Source organism: Carcharodon carcharias, chromosome 16 (assembly GCF_017639515.1).
Source record: "Carcharodon carcharias isolate sCarCar2 chromosome 16, sCarCar2.pri, whole genome shotgun sequence".
Taxonomy (NCBI): domain Eukaryota; kingdom Metazoa; phylum Chordata; class Chondrichthyes; order Lamniformes; family Lamnidae; genus Carcharodon; species Carcharodon carcharias.
The window spans coordinates 32,252,851-32,265,061 of record NC_054482.1 but is presented as its reverse complement, the minus strand read 5'-3'; the positions used below and the strand labels follow the sequence as shown (position 1 = coordinate 32,265,061).

The 12,211-nt window shown below is 45.0% G+C and overlaps 1 protein-coding gene across 4 annotated transcripts in view; it reads right to left on the bottom strand.

Annotated features, from left to right (window-relative positions):
- LOC121289178 (nucleus accumbens-associated protein 1-like) overlaps positions 1 to 11,540 on the bottom strand; it is a 104,990-nt gene extending 93,450 nt beyond the window's left edge. For 3 of the 4 annotated variants that reach the window (XM_041208361.1, XM_041208359.1, XM_041208362.1), the window contains exon 1: positions 11,402 to 11,540. The gene's annotated coding sequence lies outside the window, so the exon portion shown is untranslated. The remainder of the gene's footprint in view (positions 1 to 11,401) is intronic. The other variant, XM_041208360.1, reaches the window with a different exon arrangement.
- Positions 11,541 to 12,211: the final 671 nt, after the last annotated feature.

Sequence of the window (12,211 nt, the reverse complement as noted above, 5' to 3'; positions counted from 1 at the left end):
GTGAGTCGAGTTGATTAAGGGCACAGAGTATGAATATGAATATTCCCAGATCAGGTACAACACGGGGTTAGATACAGAGTAAAGCTCACTCTACACTGTCCCCATCAAACACCCCCAGGACAGGTACAGCACGGGGTTAGATACAGAGTAAAACTCACTCTACACTGTCCCCATCAAACACTCCCAGGGCAGGTACAGCACGGGGTTAAATACAGAGTAAAGCTCACTCTACACTGTCCCCATCAAACACTCCCAGGGCAGGTACAACACGGGGTTAGATACAGAAAAAAGCTCCCTCTACACTGTCCCCATCAAACACTCCCAGGGACAGGTACAGCATGGGGTTAAATACAGAGTAAAGCTCACTCTACACTGTTCCCATCAAACACTCCCAGGGCAGGTACAGCACAGGGTTAGATACAGAGTAAAGCTCCCTCTACACTGTTCCCATCAAACACTCCCAGGACAGGTACAGCACGGGGTTAGATACAGAGTAAAGCTCCCACTACACTATTCCCATCAAACACTCCCAGGGCAGGTACAGCATGGGGTTAGATACAGAGTAAAGCTCCCTCTACACCGTCCCCATCAAATGTACAAACATTTTAAAAAATTCTTTCATGGGATGGTGGGTGTCGCTGGTAAGGCCAGTATTTGTTGTCCATCCCTAATTGCCCTTGAACTGAGTGGCTTGCTCAACCATATCAGAAAGCAGTTCAGAGTCAACCAGATTACTGTGGGGTCTAGAATAACATGTAGGTCAGACCGGATAAGGATGGCAGATTTCCTTTCCTAGACATTGGTGAACTAGATGGGTTTTTACAACGATCAATGATAGTTTCATGGTTAACATTATTGAGAACTAGCTTTATATTCCAGATTTATGAATGAATGCCATGGTGGTATTCATACCTATATCCTCAGAGCATTGGCCCGGGCTCCCAGATATCTAGTTCAGTGACACTACCACTATGCCACCGTCTCCCCCCAAGCATACGAACATACGAAATAGGAGCATGAGTAGGCCATTTGGCCCCTCAAGCCTGCTCAGCCATTCAATAAGATCATGGCTGTTTGTGTTTCGAATTCCACATTCCCATCTAACCTTTGACTCCCTTGCCTAACAAGAATCTATCTACCTCTGCCTTAAAAATATTCAATGACCCTGCCTCCACCACCTTCTGTGGCAGAGAGTTCCAATGTCGCACAAACCTCAGAGAAAAAATTTCTCCTCATCTCTGTCCTAAAAGGGCGACCCCAATTTTTAAAACAGTGCCCCTAGTTCTGGACTCACTCACAACAGGAAACATCCTTTCCACATCCACCTTGTCAAGGCTGTTCAGGACCCTTGTACACTTCAATCAAGTCACCCCTCATTATTCTAAACTCCAGTGGAAACAAGCCCAGTCTGTCGCAACCTTTCCTCATAAGACAACCCACTCATTCCAGGTATCAATCTAGTAAACCTCCTTTGAACCGCCTCCAATGCATTTACATCCTTCCTTAAATAAGGAGACCAAAACTGCACACAGTATTCGAGATGTGGTCTCATCAATGTCCTGTATAACTGAAGCTTAACGTCCTTACTTTTATGTTCAATCCTCTTATAATAAAGGATAGCATTCCATTAGCCTTCTTAATTACTTGCTGTACCTGCACACTAAACTTTTGTGACTCGTGCACTAGAACATCTAGATTCCTCTGCACCTCAGAATTCTGAAGTCATTCTCCGTTTAAGTAATACTCTGCCTTTTTATTCTTCCTGCCAATGTGAATAGCTTCACATTTTCCCACATTATACTCCTTCTGCCAGATTTTTGTGCACCCACTCAACTTATCTATATTTGTCTGGAACCTCCTTATGCCCTCTTCACAACATACTTTCCCACCTGTCTTTGTTACTTATCATCCCCCATGCCTTCACTCCTCTCATCTAAGTCACTGACATAAATTGTAAAATGTTGAGGCTCCAGCACAGACCCCTATGGGACTCCACTTGCCACATCCTGCCAATCGGAAAAAGACCCATTTACGCAGACTCTGCTTTCTGCCAACCAGCCAATCCTCTATCCAGGCTAATACGTTACCTCCTACACCATGAGCTTTTATTTTCTGCAATAAACTTTGATGTGGCGCCTTATCAAGTGCCTTCTGGAAATCCAAGTACAGGCTCTCCTTTATCCACAGTGCATGTTATTCTTCAAAGAACTTCAATAAATTGGTTAAATATGATTTCCCTTTCATAAAACCATGTTGACTCTTCCTGATTACCTTCAGCTTTTCTAAGTGCCCAGATAGAACCACCTTAATGATTGATTCTAGCACCTTCCCCACGACAGTCGTCTGGCTAACTAGCCTATAGTTTCCTGTTTTCTGCCTCCCTTCCTTCTTGAATAGAGGGGCGATATTTGCTACTTTTCAGTTTGATGGAACCTTTCCAGAATCTACTACCTCATTAGCCACCTCTTTTAAGACCCTAGGATGAAGTCCATCGGGATCCAGAGACTTGTCAGTCCGCAGCTCCATCAGTTTGCTCAGTACCGCTTCCCTAGTGATTGCAATTTCACCAAGTTCCTTTCTCCCCTCCACTCCCCGTTTATAGCTATTACTGAATGTTTTTGCATCCTCTACAGTGAAGACAGAAGCAAAACATTTGTTCATTTCATCCGCCATTTCCTTATTATCTACTATTAACTCCCCACTGTCACTCTCTAGAGGACCAACACTCACTTTACTTACTCTTTTCCTGTTTAAATACCTGTAGAAACTCTTGCTCTCTGTTCTTACATTTCCAGCTAGCTTCCTCTCATACTTTACTTTCTTTCTCCTGATTAACCTTTTAGTCAATCTCTGCCACTCTTTATATTCTGACCAATCATCTGACCTGCCACTCATCTCTGAGCAGTTATATACTTTTTCCTTAAGTTTGGAGCTTTCCCTAGCTTCTTTAGTTAACTACAGATTATGGGTCCTCCCTTTAGAATTTTTCTTGATAGTAGGGATATACTTATTCTGAGTATTCTGCAATATCCCCTTAAATGTCTGCCATTGCTTCTCTATTGATCTACCCTCTACCTAGTATCCCAGTTCACTTCAGCCAGCTCAGCTTTCATGCCCACATAGTTGCCATTATTTAAGTTTAAAATACTAGTCTTAGGCCCACTCTTCTCCCTTTCAAACTGGATGTAAAATTGAATCATATTGTGGTCACCACTATCTAGGGGTGCCTTCACTCTCAGGTCATTAATCGATCCTGCGCATTACACAATAACAAGTCTATTATAACCTGCTCTCTGGTTGGTTCCAGAATGTGCTGCTCTAAGTAACTATCTCAGAAGCATTCTATGAACTCCTAACCCAGGCTACTACTGCCAAACTGATTTTTCCAGTTTATATATAGATTAAAATCACCCATTATTATTGCTGTACCTTTATCACAAGCACTCAATATTTCCTCTTGTATATTTTATCCTACATTGTGGTTACTGTTAGGGGGCCTGTAGACCACTCCCACTCATGACTTCTTTCCCCTACTATTCCTCATCTCCACCCAAACCGATTCTACATCCTGATTTCCTGCACCAAGTTCATCTCTAACTATTGCACCAATGCCATCCTTGGTCAACTCTCTCCACCTTTACCTGGCTTCCTATTCTTCTTGACTATCATATACCCCTCAATATTCAGGATTCAGTCCTTGTCATCCTGCAGCTATGTCTCCGTAATTGCTATCAGATCATATTGATTTACTTCAATGTGGATTTAATTTACTTGTTATGAATGCTACACGCATTTCATACATTAGACACATACAGAGCCTTTAGTTTTGTCTTTTATTATCTTTGCAACATCTAGTTTTGACTATTGGTGTATTCTTACGTATTTTCTCTCTGTACCTTCCCGCTATTCTCAGACCCTCATTTCCCAATTTACTGTTATGGTCTCCTGTCTTGAATCTACTTCTTGATTTGCCACATCTACCCAACCTTGATCCCCCACCCACCTTGTTTAGTTTAAAGCCTTCTCTACTTCCCAAGCTATGCAATTCTTAAGAACACTCGTCCCAGCACAGTTCAGGTATAGACCGTCTCAACGGTACAGCCCCCACATTCATCAGTACTGGTGCCAGTGCCCCACAAATCCACTTCTCCCACACCAGTCTCTGAGCCACGCATTCATCTCTCTAATCTTATTTTCCCTATGTCAATTTGAATGTGACTCAGGTAATAATCCAGAGAATATTACTTTTGAGATTCTGCTTTTTAATTTGGTACCTAGCTTCTCATACTGACTATACAGAACCTCCTTCCTTGACATGCCTATGTCGTTGGTACCTACATGGACCACAATGATTGGATCCTCCCCCCTCCAAATGCAAGTTCCTTTCCAACCCTGAGCAGGTGTCCTGGCACCGGGCAGGCAACACTGCGTCTGAACTTTCACTCTTTGCTGCAGAGCACAATGTCAATCCCCCTCACTATACTGTCCCCGACTACCACTACATTCCTGTTTTCTCCTCCTACTTGAACAGCTTCCTGTACCATGGTACCATGGCCAGCCTGCTCATCCACCTTGCAGACCTCAATTTCGTCCACCTCAAACCTGCTCGACAAACGCAAAGTCTGAGGCTCCTCCCCTAGTGTCTGCTCAGTCTCACTCACAGCCTCACTCACAGTCACATCCTCCTGTCCTTCACTGCTGACCAAAACAGACAACCCTATTCTTAGAGGTGTTACCGTCTTCTGGAACAAAGTGTCCAGGTATTTCTTCCCCTCTCATCTGTGCAGCGTCTGCAGTTCAGCTTCCAGGTCAACAATCCTGATCTGAAATTCCTCTAGCTACTTACACTTACTGCAAACATGTTTGTCCTGGATTACCTTGGTATCCAAAAGCTCCCACATTCCACAGCTGCAACATAAGACCTGTCCTGCCATTGTTACTTATGTTACTTAGTGAACTTAATTTCATTATTGACCTTGACCAGTCTGGCCTACATGTGACTCCAGACCCACAACAATGTGGTTGACTCTTAATTGCCCTTTGAAATGGCCTAGCAAGCCAATCAGTTCTCAAGGGCAATTAGAGATAGGCAATAACTGCTGGCCTAGCCAGTGATGCCCACATTCCATGAACGAGTGTTTGATGAGAACAGTGTAGAGGGAGCTTAACTTTGTATCTACCCCCGGACTGTACATGCCCTGGGAGTGTTTGATGAGAACAGTGCAGAGGGAGCTTTACTCTGTATCTAACCCTATGCTGTACCTGTTCTGGGAGTGTTTGATTGAGACAGTGTAGAGGAAGACTTATTCTGTATCTAACCATGTGCTGTACCTGCTCTAAGATAGTAGGGGTCGCGCAAGGAGACAGGTGACTACACCTGAGATGGAAACTGAATAAGTAGCGAATTTGGTTCAGGTTATAAGTTCTGGTAAGTCTTTTTCAGGTTAACAACATATTAAGAATCAAGATCTGACATTGTGCTAACCTTCAAATAAGTTAGGCTAGCTTGTTAAACAGAGAACTGCCTGAAGTGGCAGTAATCTGTCAGTCACCTGAAAGCAGTTGGTTCAATTAGTGTTAATTACCATAGCAATTAGCTAAACTAGCTAGTGACTCATCAAAAGGTCTATAAGAGAGACAGGCTTTTAAAACTGCACAATCAGTAAGGGTTGTGGGAGGAGACAGGCTACTAGGCCTGAGTGAGATAGAAACTGAGTGAGTTGCGAATTAGGTTCACGTGCTATCAAGTGGCAATTGCTTAGCAATAACCTGCTCATTGACACCCAGTTTGGATTCTGTCAGGGCCACTCAGCTCATGACCTCATTACAGCCTTGGTTCAAACATGGACAAAAGAGCTGAACTCCCGAGGTGAGGTGAGACTGACTGCCCTCGACATCAATGTCGCATTTGACCAAGTGTGGCATCAAGGAGCCCTAGCAAGATTAGAGTCAGTGGGAATCAGAGGGAAAACTCTCTGCTGGTTGGAGTCATGCCGAGCACAAAGGAAGATGGTGTGGTTGTTCGAGGTCATTCATCTCAGTTCCAGGACATCACTGCAGGAGTTCCTCAGGGTAATGTCCTCGGCCCAACCATCTTCAACTGCTTCATCAATGACCTTCTTTCCATCATAAGGTCAGAAGTGGGGATGTTCACTGATGATTGCACAATGTTCAGCACCATTCACAACTCCTCAGATACTGAAGCAGTCTGTGTCTGTAGAATTCCCATCCCAGCCCCTGACCTGCTCTTGTAACAACATAATTTATACAACTGGTTGTGTTGAGTTTCTGAAGACTGTCAAAAAGATGAAGAGATAGATTGAGGGAGAGTTCCAATGCCCTACAAAATCATGAGTTAAAACAGCAGGTAGTGTGATCAGCCTTGAATGTTGAAGGGGAAAGGCAGAGTGAGTAGATCGGTGAATTGGTGATAAGGATCAAGAGAAGAAAGTTAAACTAGTACCTAATTGATGAAATAGGAGATACAATGTGTACTGTAATAGAGAGAAATAGTTCATTGGCTCGTCTCACACTGAATTTAAAGTGCAAGAGACGAGATAAACAATCTTCTCAGATAGAGGAGCAGGAGTCAGTTCTTGGGAAAACATGGAATTTGTAGAGAGTTCTGAGGGTAAGAAAAAGTGCTTGGCATGGAAGAGGGGACTGAGCTTCTTGGAGACAGTTCCAGTCACTGAGCTGATGTGCAAGGTCCATTTAGATCAGTTAAGTTGATGAATCCAGGAGTGGAGGACTAAGTGCAGAATGAATCATCAAGGTACAAGGCGGTACTTGGGAATGGGATTTGCAAGACACACAAAAACTGATTTTGAAAATAGAATGGAACAATTTGTCATTGGTCCACTGAAAGACAAGATGGAGATGGCAACACTGCCAGTCAAGGGTGCATGCTCTGAAGCAGGTTAATGAATGTGGAGTGGAACCAACACAGGACTGGATATGGTTGTATTAGAATGTTTATTTGTGCAGTAATATAGACAGAGGCTACAGTTCTCTGTCTTTTTTATCAAGGATCAATTTTTGGGCAGAGAGTCAAACATTTGCAGTTTATTAATGATTAGTTGAACGTACGCATATTCACCAACACCAAGATTACAATAGACGGGAAACTAATAATATCCAATGTGCAACCAAGAGTGAAGGCCAGTGATTTGTGGCTGAATGTAAACTGGAAGAAAGACTTGTATTTATTTCACCTCTCGACATCCCAAAGTTCTTCACAATGAATGAAGTACTTTTGAAGTGTAGTCACTGTCGCATTGAAGGGAATGCACAGCAAGATTCCACAAACCGCAAAGCGATAATGTCCAGACAATCTGTTTTTCACTCATGTTGATCGAGGCATAAATATTGGCCAGGGCACTGGGGAGAATCCCCCTCTCTTCTTCGAAATGGTGCGATGGCATCTTTTACTGTGAGGGCAGCTGGGCCCTCAGCTTAGTGTCTCATCTGAAAGACGGCACCTCTGACAGTGCAGCACTCCCCCAGCACTGCAGCAGGAGTGTCAGTCTGAATGCTGTGCTCAAGCCTTTGGTGGGACACAAACCCCGACCTTCTGATACATTGGAAAAAGTGAGGAGGACGAGGAGCAGGAGAAAGAGGAGGTTGAACTGTGACGCATGTTCTTCTGCAGCCACATCTTTGGTAGTCTCGTGGGTGAGGGGAGAGAGAGCACTGCAGACACAGTGAGAAAGAAAGGTTCTGAAACAGAGGTAGCAAATGAACAAGAGTGTCCTGGATAGTGAACTATAAGCACAAAATTTGACATTCTCCTCACCTCCACCACTGCCCCCCTCAACCCCCAACTTCCACCCCTCCACCATCAAGTCTTAACACCTAAAGCAACTACATAAGAACATAAGCAAGAGGAGTAGAAGCAGCCCATCAAACCAACTCCACCATTCTACACAATCATGGCTGATCTTGGGCTTCAATTCCACTTTCCCAAAAATCTGCCAATCCCAGCCTTAAACATATTCAACGATGGCGCATCCACAACCCTCTGGGGTAGAGAATTCCAAAGATTCACAACCCTCTGAGTGAAGAAATTTCTCCTCATCTCAGTCCTAAATGATCGGCCCCTTATCCTGAGACTGTGCCCCTGGGTTTTAGACTCCCCGATCAGAGGAAACAATCTCTCAGCATCCACCTCATCAAACCCTTCAGAATCTTGCCAACCATCAGACCCTTTAAAAGTTACAGCTCAAGAATATTAAACATTAAACCACGCACAGAATGGCGGCCTTCCATCCGAGAACCATAGAAAGGTTGCGGAGCAGAAAGAGGCCATTCAGCCCACCATGTCTGTGCCGGTCAGAGAAAAGTTGAAAAAGAAACTAGCCGCTCATTTTAATCCCACTTTCCAGCACCTGGTCCGTAGCTTTGCAAGTTACAGCGCTTCAGGTCCAGATCCAGGTACCTTTTAAATGAGTCGAGAGTTTCAGCCTCAACCACAGATTTAAGCAGTGAATTCCAGACCCAGCACTCCCTGGGTGAAGAAGTTTTTCCTCATGTCTCCTCTAATCCTTCTACCAATCAACTTAAATCTATGCCCCCTGCTAATTGACCCCTCCGGTAGGGGAAACAGGTCTTTCCGGTCAACCATTTCTAGGCCCCTCATAATTTTGTACACCTCAGTCAGGGCACCTCTCAGCCTCCTCTGTCCTAAGGAAAACAACCCCAGCCTATCCAATCTCTCCTCATAGCTGCAATTTTCAAGCCCTGGCAACATTCTTGTAAATCTCCTCTGCACTCTCTCCAGAGAAATTATGTCCTTCCTGTAATGTGGTGACCAGAGCTGTACACAAAATTCCAGCTGTGGCCTAACCAGTGTTTTATACAGTTCCAGCATTACATCCCTGCTTTTGTGTTCAATACCTCGTCCAATAAAGGAAAACATTCCATATGTTTTCTTTACCACCTTATCCACCTGTCCTGCCACCTTCAGGGGCCTGTGGACATGCACTCCAAGGTCTCTCAATTCCTCAGCCCCTCTCAATAGCTTCCCATTTATTGATCATTCCCTAGCTTTGTTTGCCCTCCCCAACTGCATCACCTCACACTTTTCTGGATGGAATTCCATTTGCCACTTTTCCGCCCACTCAACCAAACCATTGATATAATTCTGGAGACATCAGCCATCCTCTTCACTGGCCAATTTTTGTGTCATACACACGTCCTACACTGAGCTTTCAAATCAATGCTAAATACTTTAGTTTGGAATCAAAGATTTTATAAGGTGAAGGGCCAGGATAGAAGCTGGCAGACAATCTTCCTGCAAGAAGATCTTCATGATGAATTCGGCACTCAGTCTCACTCAGAGACTGTAGCGACGCTGTCCTTGTATTGGGTGTTCTGTAGGTTGGGCATATTATCAAGGTAGTCTTCCTCTGTGTGAAACCATTGTGCCATCTGAGCTGGAAAGGCATGAGAGTAACATTTGGTGACTTCTACCATCTTGTTAGTCACCAAAACAATGACACAAGTCGAGGGTGTTATCACTCATAATTGGCCAAATAGCTTTCTCAGACTTTATCTACTCTCTGGAATTAAGGGTCAAAAATGTCCCACAAAGCAGCAAAGTTCTAGAGAAACTGAGAGACAAGTTTCCCCAGTATTAAGTGTATTGCACGCAGGAAACACACACACTGCTGCAACTCCATCCCACCCCACCCTGCAAAACCACTAGGAAAACAGCCAACAGCTGTTCCTCAGAGTAGTGTCCTCAGCTCAACCGTCTTCAGCTGCTTCATCACTGACCTTCCCCTCGACCCCCTGGCACTCATCATAAGGTCAGAAGTGGGGATGTTCGCTGATGAATGCACAATGTTCAGCACCATTCACGACTCCTCTGATACTGAAGTAGCCCATGTCCAAATGCAGTAAGATTTGGTCAACGTTTAGGCTTGGGCTGATAAGCAGCAAGGAACATTCATGCCACACAAGTGCCAGGCAATGACCATCTTCAACAAGACAGAATCTAACCAACTCCCTTTGATATTCAATGGCATCACCATCACTGAAAACCCACTATCAACACCCTGGGAATTACCATTGACCAGAAACTGAACTGGACCAGCCATATAAATACTGTGGCTACAAGAACAGGTCAGAGGCCGGGTATTCAGAGGTGAGTAACTCACCTCCTGACTCCTCAAAGCCTGTCCACAATCTGCAAGACACAGGTCAGGAGTGTGATGGAATACTCCCCACTTGCCTAGATAAGCGCAGCTTCAACAGCACTCAAGGAGCTCAGCACCATCCAGGACAAAGAAGCCTGCTTGATTGGCACTCCATGCATCACCTTAAACATTTACTCCCTCCACCACCATTACACAGTGTGCACCATCTACAAGATGCACTGCAGCAACTCACCAAGGCTCCTTTGACAGCACCTTCCAAACCTGTGACCATTACTATCTAGAAGGACAAGGGCAGGAAATAGATGGGAACATCATCACCTGCAAGTTCCCCTCCAAGCCACTCACCATCCACTTGGAAATATATCGCCGTTCCTTCACTGTCGCTAAGTCAAAATTCTGGAGCTCCCTCCCTAACAACACTGTGGGTGTACCTACACCACATGGACTGCAGTGGTTCATCACCATCTTCTCAAGGGCAACTAGGGATGGGCAACAAATGATGATGAAGAGTCATACAGACTCGAAATGTTAACTGTATTCCTCTTGGCAGATGCTGTCAGACCTGCTGAGTTTTTCCAGCTATTTTTATTTTTGTTGCTATTTTTATTTTTGTTTCAGATTTCCAGCATCCACAGTATTTTGCTTTTATCTATGGGCAACAAATGCTGGCCGAGCCAGCGATGCCCACATCCTGTGAAAGAATAAAACAAAATCCCTGGGTTTGCTGGAAACATACCTGTGAGACAATATTAAACGTCCCAAGTATCAAATGAAGCAAGGCAATTAAATTTAATAAAACATGTTTTAAAATTGTAGAAAACATTAGGGAATAAAATAAATTGGGACTAAAATACTGAAATAACAAATGGAAAAAAACGTACAGGGGAGTGGAGGATAACTAGGCCTGTCACTAAGCAAATGACGGAGGTACTTTTGTGCTGGAGAGGAGGGAGAGATGTGCCTGTGACAAGTTGTAAAGTTTGGTTTTGTAGTGGGATACTTGTCTCCCTTTCTCATGCCCCATGATGAGTGAGTGCAGTGAACACAATGTATCTCGATCGGATGCAGGTATATAAAAGGTATCCAGTAAGTGTGACATTGTAATTCCTGCTGGAGCTGGAGCTGGAGCTGGCACCTGTACCCGCACCCAGTCTACCCCCTCCCCACCCCAACACCCAGCTTCACCCCTCCCCCATCTCACCAGCTTCTTCCCCACCCTGGGGTGGGTTAATTAGACTTACCCTCCTGTGCCAGCTCCCTGGGTGGCTCCCCTTTTCCCTCCTGGTTGATGTTAATTCCTATCTTCACTCACTCCCTCATTGCTGCCGATCGTTCCAGTGAGGGCACAGAGGGAGGAGGAGGGGAGAGAGAGAGAGAGAGAGAGAGAGAGAGAGAGAGTGTGAGCCTGGTGCGGTGGCCGCCGGGATCTGTAGTCCTCCCGCCCGCTCCTCCCAGCGCCTCCAACTGGACCGCAAACTACAACCCCCGGCGGCCACCGCGGAGGACGGCGCCTGCGCAGCAGCCGCTCCCAGGAGCTGGCATCCTCTCGTGTCGCTCTCTCTCTCTCTCTCTCTCTCTCTCTCCAGTGCCCATATTAAACAAGATGGCACAGGAGAGAGGCAGAACCAGTGGGTGGGGACATCTTAAATAAAATGCATCACGACTAATGCAAGGTGGCACAAAACATCCTTGCAACCATCCCCCCACCACCGCTGGAATCTGTGCAAAAGCCCTCTCAACTGTTCAACTTGTCTTTCGTCCCTGGTGCCATGATACCGCTCCCTCTGCTGTGCAGCGCAGGGTCCCTATGTTTTTGTGATGTTGACAATTCCAGAACATTTCAGACAATGAATCGTCCTCAGCCCAGAATCAGGATTTGCAAAAATTGAAGAAAAAAAATGACTTTTTTTTATTCCAGACCACCCCACCACCCCCCCCCCCCCCCCCCCACCACCCCAAAATTTCTGTAACTTTTACAAGATGGGTAACTTTTTGATGAGCTCAGACATGGCAAAGTGCTAACAATAACAGGCCAGCCGTGCCAAGTCTCT